The following is a 23,955-nucleotide window of genomic DNA, read 5'->3' on the forward strand; positions in this document are numbered from 1 at the left end:
TGCTGTCGGCCTCTGCCATCTCGAGTACTTCGATGTTAGGGATGAAGTCGCTCCAATGAATGTTGAGGATGGAGCGGAGACAACGCTGGTGGAAGCATTCTAGGAGCCGTAGGTGATGCCGGTAGAGGACCCATGATTCGGAGTTGAACAGGAGTGTGGGTATGACAACGGCTCTGTATATGCTAATCTTTGTGAGGTTTTTCAGTTGGTTGTTTTTCCAGACTCTTTTGTGTAGTCTTCCAAAGGCGCTATTTGCCTTGGCGAGTCTGTTGTCTATCTCGTTGTCGATCCTTGCATCCGATGAAATGGTGCAGCCGAGATAGGTAAACTGGTTGACTGTTTTGAGTTTTGAGTGCCCGATGGAGATGTAGGGGGGGGGGGGGGCTGGTAGTCATGGTGGGGAGCTGGCTGATGGAGGACCTCAGTTTTCTTCAGGCTGACTTCCAGGCCAAACATGTTGGCAGTTTCCGCAAAGCAGGACGTCAAGCGCTGAAGAGCTGGCTCTGAATGGGCAACTAAAGCGGCATCATCTGCAAAGAGTAGTTCACGGACAAGTTGCTCTTGTGTCTTGGTGTGAGCTTGCAGGCGCCTCAGATTGAAGAGACTGCCATCCGTGCGGTACCGGATATAAACAGCGTCTTCATTTTTGAGGTCTTTCATGGCTTGTTTCAGCATCATGCTGAAGAAGATTCAAAAGAGGGTTGGTGCGAGAATGCAGCCTTGCTTCACGCCATTGTTAATGGAGAAGGGTTCAGAGAGCTCATTGCTGTATCTGATCCGACCTTGTTGGTTTTCGTGCAGTTGGATAACCATGTTGAGGAACTTTGGGGGGCATCCGAGGCACTCTAGTATTTGCCAAAGCCCTTTCCTGCTCACGGTGTCGAAGGCTTTGGTGAGGTCAACAAAGGTGATGTAGAGTCCTTTGTTTTGTTCTCTGCACTTTTCTTGGAGCTGTCTGAGGGCAAAGACCATGTCTTTTTGTACTATTTCCTCCCAAGTAAGAGATATCGACTGGTCTGCTCACAAAACAATCTCCATCACTGGATTGTTGATGCATGTGACAATAAACTTGAACTTGAAAACATAAAATATATCATTGACTCGTTCACTGAAATATGTCTTCTGGTTGAAAATCAAAAGTTTGCAGCTGATTGAAATCTGAAATAGAACAAAAAATTGTTCAAACAGATCAGGCAATTTTTGTGGAAAGAATAAAAGTTTCAATTTTCCACTGGCACTGGAATAGGCAGAATGGCCTGTTATGAGGAGGATATTTGGACTCTGCAACAGGATATAGATAAATTGAATGAGTGGGTGAAAACTTGGCAGCTGAAGTTTAATATGAAAACTTGTGAGGTCATGTCCTTTGGTAAGAGGATTTAAAAGGCAAACTATTATTTAAACAGAGAGAAATTGCATATGAGTGAAGTCCAGTGGGATCTGGATGTTCTTGTGCATGGATCATTAAAATGTTAGCAGGCAGGTGTGGCAAGCAGCTCGGAAGGTGGATGGCATATTGAACTTTGAAAAGGGGCTGGAGATTCAAAAATGAGAAATTATCATTATAATCATATTTGGTACTGACGAGGCCACACCTCAAGGGTGTACATAGCTGTGGTCTCCTTATTTATGAAAGGATATATTAGCTTTGGAGGCAGTCCAAAGGAGATTGAGTAGGCAAACTCATGGGATGAGAAGGATGTCATTATACAACCAGTTCAAGAAGTTAGATCTGTATGTTTTGGAGAGTTGGGGATGAATTTACTGCAATATATAAGATCCTGTGTAAGCATCAATGTTAAGATATGGTCATTAATGGGAGTCTCAATAAGGGGCATTGTTATAAGTTAAGGGGTAATTGGGCTGTGCAGGTATTTCTTCTCTCAGAGGAACTCTAGATTTGCTAGATCACTGGTATTTAAAAAAAAAGAGGCAGATACACATTTGAGAAATCAGGGAACTGAGGGCGATTTGAAACTGGCACAGAAGTAAATGCAGGAGGCTACAAACTGACAGGTCAGAGTGGAATGGAGCATGAAAGCACTTGTGTTCAGCCCACTGAAGCAACCCAGAGTTTCCATTTGCCTGTTACATTAGTTCTCCAACTCCACTCTGATCAATCTGTCTGAGATTTCTTGCCCTAGGCTTTTCCCTAGGTTACTGTATGGATTGTTAACCCCACCGGTATTTGTGTTTTTTGTAACTGTATAAGTTATATACTTTATTCTCAGTTGTATCGGGGCAAGGGGAGGGGGGTGGGGATAAAAACAGGCTCAGTACGACATATTGGTGTTGTAAGAGATTGTTTTGTTTGTATGAATTTATACAAGTCTTTGAAAATCGAAAACAAAACATAAGAAAAATAATACCAAACACAAGCTTGAGCAATAAAACCTCACTCTCCATTTATGCACACTGCAGCCACAATGCAGAGTTAAATTCTCAACCTGCATGGAACTCACTCTTGCTGACTTCATTAGAATGAAGCATTTATGCCTGCCATCTTTCGTAGGCTCAGTATTTCTCTCTCCATCCAACTTGGTAGATGAGATCCAACTCATAAAACAGGAAAAGAAGGATAATGATTATGATATTCTTAAAATTAATGAACTGGTCACACCATATCAGATATATGCACTTTGTCCTATCCATTCTTCTCACCACCACTGAAAAGTAAAACTTAAATTTTTACTATATTTATTATAATTTTCCCCCATATGGACCTGAAATATTAATTCCGTTTTTCTTTCCAGTCATGCCACTTGATCTGCCTTATGTCTCCACCATTTTCTGTTTTCATTTGCGTTCACAGGGTTTTCAATTTTCCACCATTGTTATTTAATTTAATGACTTGAGTGTACCAAGATCATTTGAGGTAACAAGCCAGCACCAAGAAGGGGCTTCATCATTGAAAGTCTTGCCTTTTAGCTGAAACTTTGAACTGCATGTTTATGTTTCCTCAAGTATTTGCAAAAAAAAACAGACATGGAAATTACCTATTTTGGCTTGATCAATTTGTATCTTTGGACAATTGCTTTAAAATAGATTAATTAGTAGTTATTATTATGATGTTTCAGGAACTCTACATACATTTGATACTAAATTCCTCTTAACAGTGATTGCTCTTTGAAATATTCTCATTGGCTGGAAAGCACTTTGAGGGATCCTGAGGTTTTGAAATGCAATATTTCCTTTTTTTTCCTCTATCAAAAGATGATAGCAAATTATTATTTTCAATCTTTCATATGCTACAAAGCCTACATAATGGAGATATGACTAAAATATTACATTATCAAACACTGGACACTGCAAAAGAGAGAGGTTTAAAATTGATGAATATGATGTGATGTTAAATGTTGTTTTTGTTTTCTTGACCGAAGAGTTGTTTGACGGAGAAATCCAGAAAAAAGGTAGTATATATTATTAACTACAGGCTTCAAAAGTAAATATTGAATGGTGCACCAACAACAACCTCTCACTCAATGTCACCAAAAGCAAGGAGCTAATTGTGGACTTAGGAAGGGAACATACATATTGCCGTGTAAATATCACAATTTACCGAGTATATGTTTATATGAAAAGGAAGATCAATTAGCACCAAGCAAGGACAGCACTCTTATGAGGTTCATTCAAGAGCCTGATGGCTGCAGGGACAGATCTCAAAGGATTTATTCAGATGTTCCCTTGAAGTTGGAAAATAACTGAGTTAAAGTTTAGGGTCTAAAGTGTGTGAAAGGTGCAAGGTCATTATCAGAATATTTGCCACTATTTTGTAAATGGTTAAAACAAATATTAATCTCAGGAAAGAGATTGGGAATATAATCAGTGCATATTATTCATCGATTGCCTAAGTTTTGAGTAATAATTATGCAAGCAAAGCTAGTCCTTTATGTCAATCAAAGTTCATATTTATTGTTAGAGTACATACATGACATCAAATAAAACATTGTGGGGCAGGCAGAATTTTTACTTATCAGTAGTACTAAAATAACTGTCCTCAAGAAAATTTACATATACAAAAGAGAGAAATGTAAAAATTCTGTAATAAATAAACTGCAAAAGGTTGTGAAATGAGTCTCTGATTTAGCTTGTTGTTTTGGTGTCTGATGGTGGAGGGTTAGCAACTGTTCCTGAACCTGGTTGTTGTGAGTTTTGTGGCACTTATACATCTTTTGTGATGGCAGCAGTAAGAACAGAGAGTGTACTCTGTGATATGGATGATTGCTACTGCTCTCTAATGGGAGTGTCCCATGTAAAATTTCTCAATAATGGGGAGAGTTTTGCCTGTGATGTACTGGGCTGTGTGCACTATCTTTTGAGGGTTTCCACTTGGAAATATTGGTGCCGCAATACCAGGCCATGATGCACCCAATCAGAACTCTTTTCACTACACATTTGTAAACCAAGATTTTTGATATCATACCAAACCTCTTCAAACTCATGAGAAAATAGACATGCTTTTTTACATTATGACATTTGTGTCTTGGATCCAGGAAAACTCCTCCAAAATAGTAACCTGCAGGAATTTGAATTTGCTCACCCTTTCCATCACAAATTCCTTCAATAATCACTGGATCATACACCTCTGCTTTTCCCTTCCTAACTCCGCAATTAGCTTCTTGCATTTGGTGACATTGAGTGAGAGGTTGTTGTTGGTGCACCATTCAGCCAAGTTTTCAGTCTCCCTCCTGTATGCTGACTCATCGTCCCCTTTTATACAATCCACTACCCTGGTAGCATCAGCACATTTGTAGATGGTGTTATTGTTATTCCGAGCCTCATAGACATGTGTAAAATGAGTAGAGCAGAACGCTAGAAACACACCTCTGTTGTGCTCTGGTACTGATGTAGATTGTGGAGGAGATGTTTTACCAATCCTCATTGATTATCATCTTGAAGTGAGTAAATCCAGGATGCAATTACACAGTAGGGAATTGAGGATCAATCTTGGAGTTTGTTGTCAATTTTGAGGAGATAATGGTGTTGAATGCTGAACTCTATTGAATAAACAGCATCCTGATGTATGCATCCTTGCTGTCCAGGTGTTCCAGAATTTTTTGTAGGGCTAGTGAGATGACATCCGCTGTAGACCTGTTGCTGTGATTGGCAAATAGGAATGGATCCATGTCGCTACTCAGACGGGAACTGATATGCTTAAACACCAGCCTCTGAAAACACCATCAATGTGGATATGAGTGTCACTGGTCATTAGTCATTTAGGCAGGTTACCACACTCTTCTTGGGCATCAGTGTGATTGAGGTCTATTTGAAACTAAGGGTACCATGCCTTGCAAAAGTAAAATGTTGAAGATATCCATGAATACATTGGCAAGTTTGTCAGCACAGGTTTTCAGTACTTGGCTGAGTACTCCATCTGGACTGGATGCTTTCCTTTGATTCACCCTCCTGAAGGCAACCAGGGCATCATCTTTGGATACTGACGGTAGAGGATCATCAGGGGACATGGGGTTGTGCATTGGTTCTTCCTTGTTCTAGTGGTCAAATTGGCCATAGAAGGCATTGAGCTCATCTGTGAGTGAAGCTTGGTGTCTCCAACTGCACCAGATTTGATTTTGTGGCAGGTTATTGTCATTTAGGCCCTGCCACAGCTGTTAGATATCCCTCGTTATTTCTATTTGCATCCAGAAACTTCACTTCTCCAGGGAGATGGATTTTTGTTGGTCATACCTGCTCCTTGTGTAGTGCGCTGGATCTTTACACTTATATGTCTGTGATCTGGCTCTCCACTGGTTCTGGATTTTATTGCTTTGGGTTGGGGAAAACCCTGAACGATTTGGGTGGGGACACTTTAATTGACAGCGGTTTTGATAAAATCTGTAATGACCCTAGTATAATCATCACTGTATTGGTTGCCATCTTCCTCACTTCTGCTCACTGGGACAAGGTATCTGCAATTCAACTAATGTTTACATTTCTAACCTGAGCTTCTAGTGCGAGTCACCTGGCCTTGACTCAATTCCTTTGTCAGCCTTCTGTCAGTTAATTGGCCACCAAAAGTTATCCTTTATGTGGGGTTATTGATAAGACGTAGGGAAAATTGGATTAATTAAAGGTTTGTACAAATGTGTGGCAGATGGTTGGCACAGTGGGCCAAAGGGACTATTTCATCTCTTTGTCAATCCAAACTCCCAGTTATTGTAATGAAATACTGAGCAGACGTGAGGTATTGAGCAAGCAGTGGAGCAGTCTTCGGCGGGTCAGCAGTGAGGCTTCGGTGAGGCGGTGATGGTTCAGAGAGGTGGCCCTTGGCAGTGAAGCTTTGGTGAGGTAGCCTTTGGCAAGTCGGCAGTGCAGCTTCGGCAATTTGAGGCAAGGTGAGGCCCATTGGGAGCAATGATGTGGAACCAGACTCGGTGAGATGAGGTCTGGCGGGAGCAGCGGCAAAGGGAAATTCAATTTTTGATTTTTGATATTTTAGCAATCCTTAATATTTTAATTAATCTTTTAAATAAATTAGGAGTAGGTAATGGAATCAGCTAGGACAGTGGATTGCCCCAAATGCAGGATGTGGAAATCTGGGACAGCATAAGTTTCCCTGATGACTGCATCTGCAAAAAGTGCATCCAGCTGCAGCTCCTGACAAACTGAGTTAGGGAACTGAATCTGGAGCTGGATGAAATCCAGATCATTTGAGAGGCAGAGAAAGTAATAGAGAAGAGTTTCAGGAGTCAGGCAGCTGGATGACTGTCAAGAGAGGGAAGGGAAATAGACAGAGAGAGTAGAGCATCCCTGTGGCCATTCCCATTAACAATAACTATACCGTTTTGGATACTGTTTGTGGGGAGAACCTACCAGGGACATCTCTGGCACTGAGACTAGACCCTCAGCCCAGAAAGGAAGAAGGGAAAAGAGGAGAGCATTAGTGATAGGGGATTTGATAGATGGAGGACAGGCAAGAGGTTCTGTGGGAGAGAATGAGAATCCCCAATGACTGTGCCTCCCTGGTGCCAGGGTCCATGATATCTCAGATTGAGTTCTTGGTATTCTCAGAAGGGAGTGTGAGCAGCCAGATGACGTAGGTAGGAAGGATGAGGAGGTCCTACAAAGAGAGTTTAGGGAGTTAGGTGCAAAGTTGAAGGACAGGATCTTCAGAGTTGCAACCTCAGGAATGCTACCCATGCCACAGGCTAGTGACTCTAGAAATAGGAAGTTAATGGAGCTAAATACGTGGGTAAAGAGATAATGCAGGAGGGAGGGCTTCATCTTTCTGGACAATTGGGCTCTATTTCAGTGAAGGTGGGACCTGTTCCGACAGGACTGATTGCACCTGAACTGGAGGGGACAACATCCTTGCAGATAGGTTTGTTAGTGCTGGTTTGGGGGGTTTAAACTAGATTGGCAGGGGGATGTGAACCAGAGTGTTAGAGTAGATAGTGAGGTGGAGGAGGATAAAGGTCATGTGAGGACTGCATGATATAGACAGAAACCAAAAGTTTTTATGTGATAGGATTGCAAGGAGTATTGTCAGAAAGGCAGATGAGCTTAGGCGTGGATTGGTTCATGGGATTACAACACTATTAGTGAAACTTTGTTGCAGGAGGGGAGGACAGCCAGCTCAATGTTCCAGTGTTCCGTTGTTTCAGATGTGATAGAGGGGGAGGGATAAAAGGTGGAGGAGTGGATTTGCTTGTTAGGGAAAATATCACAGCTGTGCCTAGGCAGGACAGCTGAGAGGGCTCATCTACAGAGGACATATGGGTGGAGCTGAGGAATGGGAACGGTGTGACCACAATGATAGGATTCTATTATAGGCTGCCCAATAGTCAGAGAGAATTGGAGGAGCAAATCTGTGGAGAGATAGCAGACTGAGGATGCAATACTTGATCACCTATTTGAGACCCAGACAGGTCAGGTGACAGAAGTGTTTGTAGGTGAACATTTTGGGTCCAGTGATCATAAAGTCATTAGTTTCATGTTAATTATGGATAAGGATGTCTGGTCCTTGAATTGAGATTCTAAATTGGAGAAAGGCCAATTTTGTGGCAATGAGAAAGGATCTAGGAAGCATGGACTGGGATAAGATGTTTTCTGGCAAAGATGTGTGAGCTAAGCAGAAGGCCTTCAAAGGCGAAATTTTGAGAGGGCAGAGTGTGATAAACAACTGTGTATACATTTTGGCTGTGTTAGTACTTGTTATAGTTCATGTGGACAAGTCTCTTGTTGACTATGGATGTGGCTCCTCCCATAGACCCCTGAATAAAGGCGACTGTGCCACAGCTCCTCCTGAGTCCAGGATATTTGACCAGTATGGACATGCCTCCATTCTGTTTTTAATAAAAGCCAATCAGTTTATATATAATTTCTAGTCTTTTGAAGTAATTGATGTTGCATGTTCCTGTCGGGATTAAAGGCAAAATTAAGTGATATTAACAACCTGGTTAAGAGGAAGGGAGAGATGTTTAGCAAGTATAGGAAAAAGAAACAAATGAGGTACTAGAAATGTATAGAAAATACTTAAGAAGGAAATCAGGAAGGCAAAAAGAAAACATGAGGTTGCTTTGGCAGATAATGTAAAGGTAAACCCGAACGGTCTCTAAAAGCATGTTAAGAGTAAAAGAATAGTCAGGGACAAAAGATCAGAGTGGTCGTCTATGTGTGGAGCCTAATGAGATAAAAGAGATATTAAACTGTTTTTTTTTGCATCAGTATTTACTCAGGAAACTGGCATAGAGTATAAGGAAGGAAGGGAAATGAGCAGTAGTATCATGGAACGTAAAGCGATTAAAGACAAGGAGGTGCTTGCTGCCTTAAAGCAAATAAACATAGATAAACCGGCCAGGCCTGACATGATATTCCCTCAGACCTTGAGGGAAACTAGTGCAGAAATTGTAGGGACCCTGGTAAAAATATTTAAAATATCCTTAGCCATGGATGAGGTGCTGGAGGATTGGAGGTAGCTCATGATGTTGTGTTGTTTAAAAACGGCTCCAAAGTAAACCAGGAAATTACAGGCTGGTGAGCCTGTCGTCAGTAATGCATAAATTATTGGAGAGTGTTCTGAGAGATGGCATATACAAGTATTTGGACAGCCAAGGGCTAATTAAGGTTGGTCAGCATAGCTTTGTTTTTGCGAGGTCACGTTTAACCATAACCATGTAACCATATAACCACTTACAGCACAGAACAGGCCAGATCGGCCCTACTAGTCCATGCCATAACAAATCCCCACCCTCCTAGTCCCACTGACCAGCACCCGGTCCATACCCCTCCAGTCCTCTCCTATCCATGTAACTATCCAGTCTTTCCTTAAATGTAACCAATGATCCCGCCTCGACCATGTCTGTCGGAAGCTCATTCCACATCCCCACCACCCTTTGTGTAAAGAAATTTCCCCTCATGTTCCCCTTATAATTTTTCCCCTTCAATCTTAAACCATGCCCTCTAGTTTGAATCTCCCCCACTCTTAATTGAAAAAGCCTATCCACGTTTACTCTGTCTGTCCCTTTTAAAATCTTAAACACCTCTATCAAGTTCCCTCTCAATCTTCTACGCTCCAGAGAAAAAAGCCCCAGTCTGCACAACCTTTCCCTGTAACTCAAACCTTGAAATCCTGTCAACATTCTCGTGAACCTTCTCTGCACTCTCTCTATTTTGTTTATAATTTGGTGGCCAAAACTGTACACAGTACTCCAAATTTGGCCTCACCAATGCCTTGATTAACGAATCTTATAGAGTTTTTTGAAGAGGTTACCAAGAAAATAGATAAAGGAAAGGCTGTGGATAGTGTCTACATGGACTTTAGTAAAGCCTTGGACGAGGAATCATGTGATGGAGTAGCGGCCAGTAGAATACCAGCCCTATCCAGAAAAGAAGGAAAAAAGTGATGAAAAAGCAAAGCCCCAGACACACAAATCACAACAAATAAAAAATAAAGCTGTGGAGAAAATGGCACCTAAGAAAGAAAGCCAGAAGAGAAAGGTGAAGGCCTTACCTGCACGAAAAAGCAGGGACCCGTCGTGGAAAGAGGAGCCCACTCCCCGAGGTTAGTGGAGACCCCGCAGGGCCGCGACCCATTAACCGCAGGACTGCAAAAATGGCTCACGGAGCCAAACAGGGGTGTGCAACTGCGCACGACAAAGACAACACCGACAGAAGGGGGGGACCAGCTGTGGAGTGAAACTCCACAGCACGAACAGCTGAGAGAGACCCGAAAGCAGGGCTCCCAGCTGGAAGATAAAGAAAACAACAGGAACGGGAGGGGTGAGAATGAAAAAAGGAAACTAGATACACAACAGATAACCAACCCAGAAGAAGAGGACCAACATTAAGACACCATGAAAAAAAAAATACCCAACAAACTGAGACAAGCAGCTCAACAAGAAAGTCAGAAGAGATACAAATACAAGGAAGAGAAATAGAAGACACAAACCCAAGAGCAGATACAGAAGAAGAAGAAGGAGAACACCAAGCTCTGGTCAGAGGAATACGAGGTAAAATGCATGGAGAGTACATAGATTAAAAAAAATTCAAGAACAAATGAAAGCATTAAAAGAATGGCTGACACTAGAATTTAGTGAAATGAAAAGAAAAATGAAAAATACAGAAGAAAAAGTGAGTAGAATAGAGCTGGTCATAACAGATGTAGGGAAAAGATTAGAAAATGTGGAAGAATGTGTAATGGCGGTAGATATGGAAGTGAACGATTTAAAAAGAAAATTGGAAGTAAGTGATAAAAAAGTTAAAGAAACAGAGGAGTTGTTAGCTCAGAAGATGGATATAATGGAAAACTATAGTAGGCGAAAAAAAAATAAAGATAGTGGGCCTTAAGGAAGATGAAGAAGGCAAAGATATGAAAGGATTTATAAAAGAATGGATCCCAAAAGTCCTGGGAATGCCAGAAATGCAGGAAGGAATGGAAATAGAAAGGGCACACAGAACATTAGCCTCGAAACCACAGCCACAACAAAAACCAAGATCCGTTTTAGTAAAATTCCTGAGATACACAAGAGAAAATAAATTGGAGAACGCAATGAATAAAATGAGAGAAGACAAAAAACACCACTGGAATACAAAGGTTAAAAAAAAAAAAATTCTACCTAGACATAAGTTTTGAGCTCCTGAAGAAGAGGAAGGAGTTTAGCACAGCAAAATCAATCCTATGGAAGAAAGGCAATAAGATATCCAGCGGAGCTTAAAATAGTTATCCCGGGGCAGCAAAACAGACTGTTCTCGGATCCGGAGAAAGTATGAGAATTTGCAGAATGCCTGCAAGACAGAAAGAGAGATACAGAGATGTAACAAGAACAAAGAACGATGACAGACTACATATAAAAAAGTAAAAATGTGTAAGTAAGAACTAAAGAAGGGAAGAGAAGGGAAGTAAGGGAGAAGGGGGAAAAAGAGGAGGGGTTAAAAAAATAAATTAATAATAAATAAATAAAACATAAAAAGAAAAAGAGAATAAATGAGGGGGAGCTTTGTTGTAATGTGAAGATAAAAGTCTTTTCTGGAGGGGGTTGGGTGGGAGAGAATAACAGTCACTGTGAAATCAGTTGACACTTGCAAACGGGTTCACAGTCCGAATGGAGAGGGGAGTTGTGGTGGCCCAGCAAGGGACAGGGGTGACTCAGAGGTGGGGGGGGAACACTTGGGGTTAAGGGAATTTTAGATCTGGAAATGGTTGAAATATTTTATGTTTTAGAAGTGTCATTCAAAAAAAGAAAACTGAGAAATGTAAATGGGGAAAAGGGTGAGGAAGCAGAAATGAGATGGAAACAAAGTATGAAATGGCCATGTTGAACTATATGACTATAAATATTAATGGAATACATAACCAAATCAAAAGGAAGAGTTTATTAAATTTACAGAAAAAAGAAAAAAATTGATATAGCATTCGTGCAGGAAATGCATCTAACTGAAGTGGATCAGAAGAAATTAAGGAGAGACTGGGTAGGGCATGTAGCGGCAGCATCATATAACTCAAAACCAGAGGTGTAGCTATATTAATCAATAAAAATGTACCAATCAAAATAGAGGAGGAAATAATAGATCCAGCAGGGAGGTATGTAATAATAAAGTGTCAGATATATTCAGAATTTGCTCAAGATATGTGCACCTAATGAAGAGGATCAAAAGTTTATGCAATATATCTTTTTGAAGATTGTAAATACACAGGGGAATATATTGATAGGAGGGAACTTTAATTTGGATTCAAAGATGGATAAAACTGGACAAAAGACTAGCAGAAAGAACAAAGTAGCCAAATTAATGGTTAAATCAATGCAGAAAATGCAATTTTTGGATATATGGAGGAGGCAACACCCAAAGGAGAAGGGATACTCATATTATTTGAGTAGACATAAAACATACTCAAGGATTGACCTCTTCCTGTTGTCAGCCCATATCCAAAGGAGAGTTATGAAAATGGAATATAAATCTAGATTGTTATCAGATCACTCACCCCTGTTATTAGCAATAGAGCTGGAGGACATCCCACCAAGAATGTATAGATGGAGATTAAACTCCATGCTACTTAAAAGACATGATTTTAGAGAATTCATTGAGCACCAAATTAAAATGTACTTTGAAATAAATATGGAATCAGTGAAAGATAAATTTATACTATGGGATGCAATGAAAGCCTTCATCAGAGGGCAGATAATAAGTTATGTAACTAAGATGAAGAAGGACTACAATCAGGAAATAGAACAGCTGGAAAGGGAAATAGTAAGTACAGAAAAAGAACTAGCAACAAGGGAAGATACAACAAAAAGAAGAGAATTGGCGGACAAAAAAATAAAATACGAAACACTACAAATGTACAAGGTGGAGAAGAACATAATGAAGACAAAGTAGAAGTATTATGAGCTAGGAGAATAAATGCACAAAATACTAGCTTGGGAGCTTAAAACAAAACAAGCTAAATAAAACGGTATTGGCATCAAGGAAAAAGGACAAACAAATTACATATAACCCAACAGAGATCAATGAAAACGTCAAGGAATTCTATGAGCAATTATACCGAACTGAGAATGAAGGAAAAGAAGACAAAATAGATGAGTTTCTAGCTAAAATTGAACTACCAAAATTGCAAGAAGAGGAGCAAAACAAATTGATAAAACCATTTGAAATAGTGGAACTACAGGATATATTAAAAAAGCTACCGAACAATAAAATGCTTGGAGAGGACGGACTCCCAATAGAATTCTATAAAACATTTAAATTCCTCCTCTCCTGGAAGTAATGAACCAGACTGAAGAAACACAAAACATGCCAGATTCATGTAAAACAGCAATACTTACAGCCATACCAAAGACGGGGAAAGATCCACTAGCACCAGCATCGTATAGACCAATATCTCTACTTAACTCAGATTATAAGATAATAGCAAAACTATTAGCAAACAGATTGGCTGACTGTGTACCAAAAATAGTACAACTAGATCAAACTGGATTTATTAAGAAAAGACGAACAAAGGACAATATCTGTAAGTTCATTAAATTAATCCATGGAAATAAGGAAATAAGATGCCAACAGTGGCGGTTGCTTTAGATGCAGAGAAAGCCTTTGACAGGGGTAGAATTGAATTATTTATTCAAAGTACTACAGATGTTCAACCTACCAGAGAAATATATTAATTGGATTAAAGCATTATATAAGGGATCATTGGCGAAGGTGACAGTAAATGGATATATATCGAACCAATTTAAATTAAGCAGGTCAACTAGGCAGGGATGTCCACTATCTCCCTCACTGTTTGCTTTAGCTATAGAACCCTTGGCAGAATGGATAAGAACAGAAATAAAATAAGAGGGATAAAAACAAAAGAGAAAGAATATAAAATCAGTATATTTGCAAATAACATCATAGTATACTTAACAGAACCAGAATTATCAATAAAAGAATTACGTATGAAATTGAAGGAATATGGAGAAATATCAGGGTACAAGATCAATGCAAATAAAAGTGAAGTGATGCCAATGAATAATGCAGATTTCACAAAATTTAAGAAAGTATCACCATTTAAATGGCAAACACAAGCAATCTGATACCTAGGTATTAGACTAAATGATAAGCTAGGCCATCTATACAAATTGAATTATCAGCCATTAAGTCGGCCCCTGTAGCTCTGAAAGGGAGGGAAAGGAAGAGGAGGGCAATTGTGGTAGGAGACTCCATAGTTAAGAGGACGGATAGGGGATTCTCCGGGCGCAGCAAGGAGAACCGGATGGTGGTTTGCCTCCCTGGTGCCAGGGTCCGGGATGTTGCTGCTCATGTCCCAGATATCCTAAAGTGGGAGGGACAGGAGCCAGAGGTCGTGGTAGATGTAGGTACCAATGACATAGGGAGAATTAGAGAAGAGGTCCTAAAAAGTGAGTACAGGGAGTTAGGTAGGGAGTTAAAAAGAAGGACCGCAAAGGGGGTAATCTCTGGATTACTCCCTGTGCCACGTGACAGTGTGAATAGAAATAGGATGAGGTGGAGCATTAACACGTGGCTGAAGGGGTGGAGTAAGGGGCAAGGTTTTAAGTTTCTGGATAACTGGGACCTTTTTTGGGGGAGCTGTGACCTGTACAGTAAGGATGGGTTACACATAAATCCCAGGGGGACCAGAATCCTGGCAGAGGTATTTGCTAGGGCTACTCAGGATCCTTTAAACTAGAATGGTTGGGGGGAGGGAACAAAATAGTACAGAGCAGTAAGGAGAAGGTTAGAATGCAAACAAAGAAAGTTTGTAGTAAGTATTTGAATATGGATGGGCAGGTGATAGAGAAGGGAAATGCTCTGGAAGAAGATGAAGGGCAATTGGCAGGAAAAATAAATAATGTTGTTATTAAAGATGAGGGAAAACAGGGATTAAAAATTGGGAAATCTCTGAAATTCATATATTTTAATGCCAGGAGTATTGTAAAAAAGGTGGATGAGCTGAAGGTGTGGATTGATACTTGGAAGTATGATGTGGTAGCGATTAGTGAGACATGGTTGCAGGAGGGATGTGATTGGCAACTGAATATCCCTGGGTTTCGTTGTTTTAGGTGTGATAGAGTCGGAGGGGCAAGAGGAGGTGGGGTTGCATTGCTTGTCAGGGAGAATATTACAGCGATGCCAAGGAAGGATAGATTAGAGGGCACATCCACGGAGGCTATTTGGGTGGAACTGAGGAGTAGGAAAGGAAAGGTTACACTTGTAGGGGTGTATTATAGACCACCCGGAGGGGACCGAGACCTAGAGGAGCAAATCTGTAGGGAGATAGTAGATATTTGTGATAAGCACAGGGTTGTAATTATGGGAGATTTTAATTTTCCACATATAGATTGGGAACCATATTCTGTGAAAGGACTGGATGGGTTAGAGTTTGTGAAATGTGTGCAAGATAGTTTTTTACAACAATATGTAAAGGTGCCGACCAGAGAAGGAGCAGTGTTAGATCTACTGTTGGCAAATGGGATGGGTCAAGTGACGGAGGTTGGTGTTGGCGAGCACTTCGGGTCCAGTGATCATAATCCCATCAGCTTCAATGTCATTATGGAAAGAGAGAAATCAGGGCCAAGGATTGAGGTTTTTGATTGGGGAAAAGCTAGATTTGAGGAGATGCGAAAGGACTTGCAGGGTGCGCATTGGGACAATTTGTTTTGTGGGCAGGATGTAGTAGAGAGATGGAAGTCTTTTAAAGATCAGATTTTGAGAGTGCAAAAGCTTTATGTTCCTGTTAGGTTAAAAGGAGGGGCAAAAGGTTTGAGAGAGCCGTGGTTTTCAAGGAATATTGGAAACTTGGTTCGAAGAAAAAGGGAGGCGTACATTAGATATAAGAAGCATGGAGTTAAGGAGATGTTTGAAAGATACATTGAATGTAAGAGGAATCTTAAGAGAGGAATTAGGAAAGCTAAAAGAAGGTACGAGAAAACTATGGCAAGCAGGGTGAAAACTAATCCAAAAGAGTTCTACAAATATGTTAATGGTAAGAGGAAAGCTAGAGACAAAATTGGTCCTTTAGAAAATCAGAGCGCAAAACTGTGTGTGGAGCCTAGAGAAATGGGGGAGATATTGAACAGTTTCTTTTCTTCGGTATTCACTAAGGAGAAGGATATTGGGAGATGTGAGATAAAAAAAGCAAATTGGGTAAATATGGGGAATATAGAGATTACAAAAGGTGTAGTTTTAAGGCTTTTGAAGAATATAAAGGTGGATAAGTCTCCGGGACCAGATGGGATCTTCCCCAGGATATTGAGAGAAGTGAGGGAGGAAATAGCAGAGGCTCTGGCGGTAATTTTCCAAATGTCATTAGATATGGCGATAGTGCCGGAGGATTGGCGCATTGCGCATGTGGTTCCGTTATTTAAAAAGAGTTCAAGGAGGAAGCCTGGCAACTATCGGCCTGGAAGTTTGACGTCTGTGGTAGGTAAATTAATGGAGAAAATTCTTAGAGATAGTACTTATAAACATCTGGATAGACAGGGTCTGATCAGGAGCACTCAACATGGATTTGTGGGAGGAAGGTCATGCTTGACCAATCTGATTGAATTTTTTGAAGAGGTGACTAGGAATGTGGATGAGGGTAGCGCAGTGGATGTTGTCTATATGGACTTCAGTAAGGCCTTCGATAAGGTACCACATGGAAGGTTAGTTAGGAAGGTGCAGTCTTTAGGTATAAATTTTAAGATAGTCAAATGGATTGAACATTGGCTGAAAGGGAGAGGCCAGAGAGTGGTAGTGGATAATTGTCTGTCAGGTTGGAGGCCGGTGACCAGTGGTGTGCCTCAAGGATCTGTATTGGGCCCATTGTTGTTCGTTATATACATTAATGATCTAGATGATGGGGTGGTGAATTGGATTAGTAAATATGCAGACGATACTAAGATAGGTGGAATAGTGGATAATGAAGAAGGTTTTCAAGGATTGCAGAGGGATTTGGACTGCTTAGAAAAATGGGCTGAAAAATGGCAGATGGAATTTAATGCTGATAAGTGTGAGGTGCTTCATTTTGGTAAGAAGAATCAGAATAGGACATATGTGGTAAATGGGAGAGCATTGAGGAATACAGAAGAGCAGAAAGATTTAAGAGTAACGGTACATCGTTCCCTGAAGGTAGAAACTCACGTGAATAGGGTGGTGAAGAAGGCTTTTAGTATGCTGGCCTTTATCAATCATTGCATGGAATATAGGAGTTGGGAGGTGATGTTGAGATTGTATAAGACGTTGGTGCGGCCTCATTTGGAGTTCTGTGTGCAGTTCTGGTCACCTAATTATAGGAAGGATATAAACAGAGTGGAGAGAGTGCAGAGAAGGTTTACCAGAATGTTACCTGGGTTTAAGCATCTAGAGTATAGGGAGAGATTGGACAGATTAGGTCTTTATTCTTTGGAGCGTAGAAGGTTGAGAGGGGATTTGATGGAGGTATTTAAGATTATGAAAGGGATAGACAGAGTGGATGTGGATAGACTATTTCCGTTAAGAGGAGGAAAGATTAAAACAAGAGGACATGAGTTAAGAATTAAGGGGCAGAGGTTTAGAGGTAACATGAGGGGGAACTTCTTTACTCAGAGAGTGGTAGCTGTGTGGAATGATCTTCCGTGAGAAATAGTGGCGACGGAGTCAATTGTATTATTTAAGAAAAGGTTGGACAGGTATATGGATGAGAAGAAGATGGAGGGTTATGGGCATTGTGCAGGGAGGTGGGACTAGAAAGGGGTGTTTGGTTCGGTGCGGACTATAAGGGCCTAATGGCCTGTTTCCGTGCTGTAATTGTTATGTTATGTTATGTTATGTTAATGAAGAAATTACAAGATGATTTAGAACATTGGAAAGATTTACCACTAACACTGATAGGAAGGGTAAATTGCATTAAAATGAATATCTTCCCAAGGATACAATACCTATTTTAATTGTTACCAATTCCCTTAACAGAGAAATTCTTCAATGAGCTAAAGAAAATAATAAGGAAATTCTTATGGAAAGGGGGGAAACCGAGGATAGCGCTAGATAAATTAATAGAATGGTACAAACAAGGGGGCTTACAGCTACCAAAGTTTAAGAATTATTATAGAGCAGCACAATTAAAATATCTATCAGATTTTTATCAAACAAGGGAAAAACCTGATTAGACCAGGTCAGAGCTAGATAAAATAGGGGAGAAGGTACCAGAACATATAGTTTATAAGTGGGATGAAAAACTGGTGCAACATATAAGTTCACCAGTACTGCACCATCAGCTCAACATTTGGAAGAAGATTCCCGTAGAAAGAAAAAAAATAAATTGCCAACTACCAAAATTATTATTGACGCAAAATCAACTAATTCCTCTCACAGTAAATAACCTTTCCTTCAGAGAATGGGAGAGAAAAGGGATCAAAAGAATAGAAAATTGTTTTTTTGGGAAATAATTTATTATCTTTTGAACAAATGAAGTACAAATATGGTTTAACTCATGGTACAATGTTTACATACCACCAACTGAAAACCTACTTAAAGGACAAATTGGGAAGCAGGCTGAGGTTACCAGAAGGAAGCAGCTTTGAATATGTGATTACAGACACAATGATAATTAAAAGATTTATAACAAACATGTACATCAAGCTGCAAGAGAAAGAGAATGATTAAATAAGCTGTAAACCCAAACAAAAGATCTAAACATAAAGATAAAAAATGAAAAATGGGCAAAGCTATGCTCCGGAACTATGAGAAATACAATAAACATGAGGTTACGCATGATAGAAACTCTGTCTATGAATCCCCTTCTAAGTTTGAGTTAACCTGGTGACCATTTATTCAATATTTTCATTTGTGGTGAGTTGATCTGGCTCTGTTTTCTTTTTATGATTATGTATGATAATTGGGCTGTTAGATGAGATCAGAGTGATCGGCGTGATTTAGCTATATCGGTAGGTTTTTTTTAAAAGTTTTTAATTTAGATTTATTTTTTCTTCCTTTTTGGGGTTTTTTTTTCTCTCTTTTTTTATATATTTTAATGAATTATATCATTTTTTTTAGAGATAGTTCATACTCTAAACTGATCTAAAATTTTTTATGATATATTTTTATTCTGCAATATTATTGTTTAATATCTCTGTATTAATTCATTATTTACTATGTATTTTTCATATCTCTTTGAACTGTATTGTGTTTATAAATTATAATAATAATAAAAAGATTGGAAAAGAAAGAGGTTACGCATGATACAATATAATTGGTTACACAGGCTATATATCACGCCCCAAAAGTTAAATAAATGGGACCCAACAGTATCAGATAGATGCTTTCGCTATAAGAAGGAAGCAGGAACAACAGTACATGCAATTTGGGCACGTGAGAAAGTGGAAAAGTTTTGGGGAGATCTAAATCAGGTATTAAATAAAATCACAAAAAGCAACATACCAAAAAATCCAGAGATCTTTCTTCTAAGTAATATAAAAAGTAAAGAACTAAGCCTCAAATTGGATGAAGCACAAAAAAAGATTTATTATAATAGCCTTAGCTGTAGCAAAAAAATGTTTAATGTCAACCTGGAAATCAGAAGAGACCCTGAGAGTACAGCAATGGTACATAGAAATTAATAATTGTATTCCATTGGAAAAAAATAACATATAATTAAAAAAATAATGTCACAGTATTCAAACCAATTTGGGAACCCTACATGGAACACAACAGAGAGGGCCTACCATGGATCTCCACCTCCTAAAATGATATAATGAGAAGAAGACAAAATGAACTGACCCAGTGTGTAAAAGTAGATGATACAATTTTCTTGTTTATTTTCATTGTGCGATGACATCGTTTAATGGGTTTACTGTATTGTATATTTTGAATGTTTAGTGGCTAGGGAGGGGGGTGGGAAGGAGTGAGGGAAGGGAGGGGGGAAAAGGGGAGAAAATGACACTGTATATTCAAGAGGGAAATGTTTGTGTGTATTTTGGTCAATATGGTTCATAGTGTGAAAAAAATTTAAAAATTTTTTAAAAAGTAAAGCCTTGGACAAGGTCCCATTTGGGAGGTTAATTCAGAAGGTTCAGACACTAGGTATCAATGGAGATGTTGTAAATGGATTTGAAATTGGCTGAAAGGGAGATGACAGAGAGAGGTGTTGGATGATTGCTTCTTAGACTGGAGATCTGTGATTAATGGTGTGCCTCAGGGATTGGTGCTGGGACCATTGTTATTTGTTGTCTATATTAATGTGATGTGGATGATAATGTGGTCAATTGGACCACCAAGGGTTGCCAATGACATTAAGTTTGAAGGCATTATGGAGAGTGAAGAAGTTTTCAAAGCTTGCCAAGTGATCTGGACCAACTGGAAAAATGGGACATAAAATTACAGATGGCATTTAATGCAGACAAGTGTGAGATATTGTATTTTGGAAGGACTAATCAAGTAGGACATATACAGTAAATAGTAGGGTACTGAGGAGTGTGGAGGAACAAGGGGATCTGGGAATGCAGATACATAATTCCCTGAAAGTGGTGTCACATGTAGGCAGGGTTGTAATGAGACCTTTTGGCTTCTTGGCCTTCATAAATCAAAGTATTGAGTATAGGAGTAGGGATGTTATGGAGTAGGGATGTTATGGAGTATTGTGTGTAGTTCTGGTCACCAAACTACAGGAAGGATATCATAAGAATGAAAGAGTGCAGATTTACATGGATGTAGTCGGGCCTTCAGGAGTTGACATAGAGGGAAAGATTAAACATGTGTTTTTTTTTAATGGAGTGTAGAAAAATGAGGGGGGATTTGATTGATCTTTACCAAATTATGAGGGGTATAGAGAGAGTAAATGGGAGTAGGCTCTTTCCGCTAAGATTAGGAGAGATAAATATGAGAGGACATGGCTTTTGCGTGAAAGGGGAAAGGGAACTTCTTTACTCAGAAAGTGGTGGGAGTGTGGAACGAGTTGCCATCTGACGTGGTAAAGCATTCTTACTCATATGTTTTAAGAATAAATTGGATAGATCATGGATGGGAGAGGTCTGGAGGGTAATGGAATGGGTGCAGATCAGCGGGACTAGCAGAATTATGTTTTGGCATAGACTAGAAGGGCCAATTGGCCTGTTTTCTATGCTGTAATGTTCTATGATGTGACTTCTAAGCTTCTGTCTTCATCGTTAAATAAAAAATTTAATGAGATGAATTAATTTGATTCTGGTTGCTTGATGTTGCTGCATGTCATTGTGGAATTTGTTTAACTCAGTCTACTTTAGACATGCTTTACACGTCCCTTGTTTGCAAGCTGAACGATTAATATCCAAAATTTTAGAGCTCCTTAACACATTCTCAGGAGCCTTATCAAAGAACTGTAGCAATTATTTGGATTCCTTAGCTAATCATTGTTAAAAGACAATTTACATAAGTCTTATAAGTGAAATCAAATAGCTGTGTCCAAACTGAATCAGCCATTGTAAAACTACAGTATTTGGCAATTTCTTCTTGAAATATACATTGAAGGCCCTTGGGCCATAAAAATAAAAAATTCTACTATTTAATTTGCTTTATTTAATGTAACTCTTGTTCCTTGTTTCTCATTAGATTTGGTAAAATAGAGCAACAGAGAAGACAGTATCAAGGATTATTTGACGATATATTCAGCTGTAATTTAAACAAAAATTAATGACTTGTTTCTATTAATCCCAATCTCTTTTCCAGTATGGAAGTGCTACCAGATAATGTCTGAGCAAACCTATGATCAAATATCCTGTTTTACTGGAGACAAGGTTATTTCACATTTTCATGTTTAGCAGTTTGATTTAGTTAATTGAGAGTGGAATTCATTCCAGTTGAATTGACTCTGTAATTGTTCTTACACAGCACTTGTGGGCCCTTATTTCTACATCAAATAAAAATCCACTCTAAATTGAGGTACCAAGGTCCTGTGCTAGTTCCTGTCTAAATTAAACTGTGGCATGCATGGAGTCGTGTGCAAATGAGTCCATTTACTTGATTTCAGGTGCCAAACATAAACTGAATGGACAATTCCTACTGTGCCAGCAAATCCTCAAGTGATGGTGGTACCAACAGAGTGGTTTGAAGTGACTTGTCCTGATGTGATGAATTTGGATAGATTCAGGAGCAAGTACTCTGTTTCTCTCACAAAGAATTGGAGATAATGGCAGCAAAAGAAGGAAACCATGGAGAATATTCCAGGAGTAAAACATGAAATTCTTCAGAAACAGTGATAGAAGTAAAAACACAATGCTGTAGAAATTCAGCAGGTCAAATAGTATACTTTATATAACAAAGGTAAAGATACAAAACCAATGTTTCAAGCTTGAGCCCTTCATCAAGGTATGACACAATGTAGGCAGGTGGCTCTGATAAAATGTCTTACCTATAACGTGCTCAATCTAAGATGGATTCATTGTTGATTTCCATAATGGAATCCTCACCAAATCAAGGCTTGGGATGAGATGGCTTGAGTGAGCTAAATTCATTCTATGAGCACTAACTTTCCTGTCAAGGCCCATATTCTTTGTTCATCTGTGGTGCAATTTGCAACAGGAAGGTGAAATCTGATTTGGAAGACAAGTGACATCACGCATGCATTTGTGTGTAATCTGGACAGAAACAATATTGAATGCTGCAATATGTGCTCCCTGTGCAAAGAAGTCTAATAGCTTTGAGAGATCAATTTTAAGTGATTGATTTTCTGGGTCATATCTGGTATTACTGCCGGCTTCAAAATTAACAGGATTATTGCTTCCTGTAGATCCGTTACCTCGGGGATATTCACATTGAAATCAACTGAATGGTCAGACAGAATAAGTTGAAGCCATTTTTGCAGTCAGTGTAAAAGGAAAAGCTAATACCTTCACAATTTAAAGCTTCTGTGCTGTCACTTTAACAAAATGCCCCAGAAAAGATACATGGACACATCAATAGCTATTAGACCCTGGGGGTTTGGGATTACACATTCTGCTTTAATTTTCTATTAGATGTTTTGGCTGGTGGCATAAAGGATGTAAATAGTCTGCTTGGCTTTTATTCTTTAATTGATTATAATTGGAAATAAGAGGCAAAAAAAAAAGTACTTTTAGTACCAGCTAAGTGCTGCTGCTAAACTGCAAGAATACTACGAAAATATATTCAAATGGTAACTGATACTCATTGAGGTTACCTCTGTATTGAGGATCTGTTGGTTGTGATGAACAGTACAGATATTTTAACCTGGCATTACAATAAATTGCCAGTAGTAATAGCACTAATGTGAATTGGAACATGTTGGTGGTAATTTTGAAGCATTTCCGTATGTCAGGAAATCAAAAGGCGCAAAACACGTCTGTAGCTTCTCCAGGCAAAAATTGCTGCAGAGGTTTTCACAGTTGCCATGGTAGCAATGCACTTTTATGCTAGGCAAGTGTCATGGACCAGAAATATTTTCATTCTTTTCCTGGGCAGAAGAACGAAGATAAATTAGTTCTTGCATTTGATATAGTTGACAGCTATGATCTCTGTTGTTAATAATAGGCAGTAATGTCTTTCCTGCATTTATAAGATTGAAAGGTAAAATTCAAAACAAAATATTGCATTTTCCTCCTTTGTTCTATAAAGTCGCAGAAGAACCTAACAGTTTTGGTCCCCTTGCCTAAGAAAGAATACTGGAGCATTGGAGGCAGTCCAAAGGTGATTCACCAGATTAATTTGTAGAACAGAGAATGGAATAGCACAGTAGCAAGCATTTCACAGGGACGCGCCTTTCAGTCTACAACTGCTTGTATATCATATCCTTCCATTCCCTGATTGTTTATGTGTCTCTCTGAATGCCTCTTAACCATTGCTATCATCTTTCACCACTTCCCAGGCACTACTCTCTGTGTTTTTTAAAAAAAACTTGCCTCACTAATCTCCTTTAAAATTTCCCCAACTCCTCCTTAAAGGCTATGCCTGGCATTTGACATTTTCACACTTAAAAGGAATCTGACTGCCTAGCTTGTCTACATCTCTCATAATTTTCTAAACTTCTATGAGATCAACCCTCAGTCTCTGATGCTCCAGAGGAAACAAACCATG

At 39.3% G+C, this 23,955-nt stretch overlaps 1 long non-coding RNA gene across 1 annotated transcript in view; it reads right to left on the reverse strand.

Moving 5' to 3' along the window:
* Positions 1-392: 392 nt before the first annotated feature.
* LOC138749224 (uncharacterized) overlaps positions 393-23,955 on the reverse strand; it is an 88,665-nt gene continuing 65,102 nt past the window's right edge. The window contains exons 4-6 of the long non-coding RNA XR_011348494.1: positions 22,277-23,335; positions 2,463-2,556; positions 393-1,158 (exon numbers count right to left, since the gene is read on the reverse strand). This is a non-coding gene — a long non-coding RNA (uncharacterized lncRNA). The remainder of the gene's footprint in view (positions 1,159-2,462; positions 2,557-22,276; positions 23,336-23,955) is intronic.

Source organism: Narcine bancroftii, chromosome 1 (genome assembly GCF_036971445.1).
Source record: "Narcine bancroftii isolate sNarBan1 chromosome 1, sNarBan1.hap1, whole genome shotgun sequence".
Classification (NCBI taxonomy): domain Eukaryota; kingdom Metazoa; phylum Chordata; class Chondrichthyes; order Torpediniformes; family Narcinidae; genus Narcine; species Narcine bancroftii.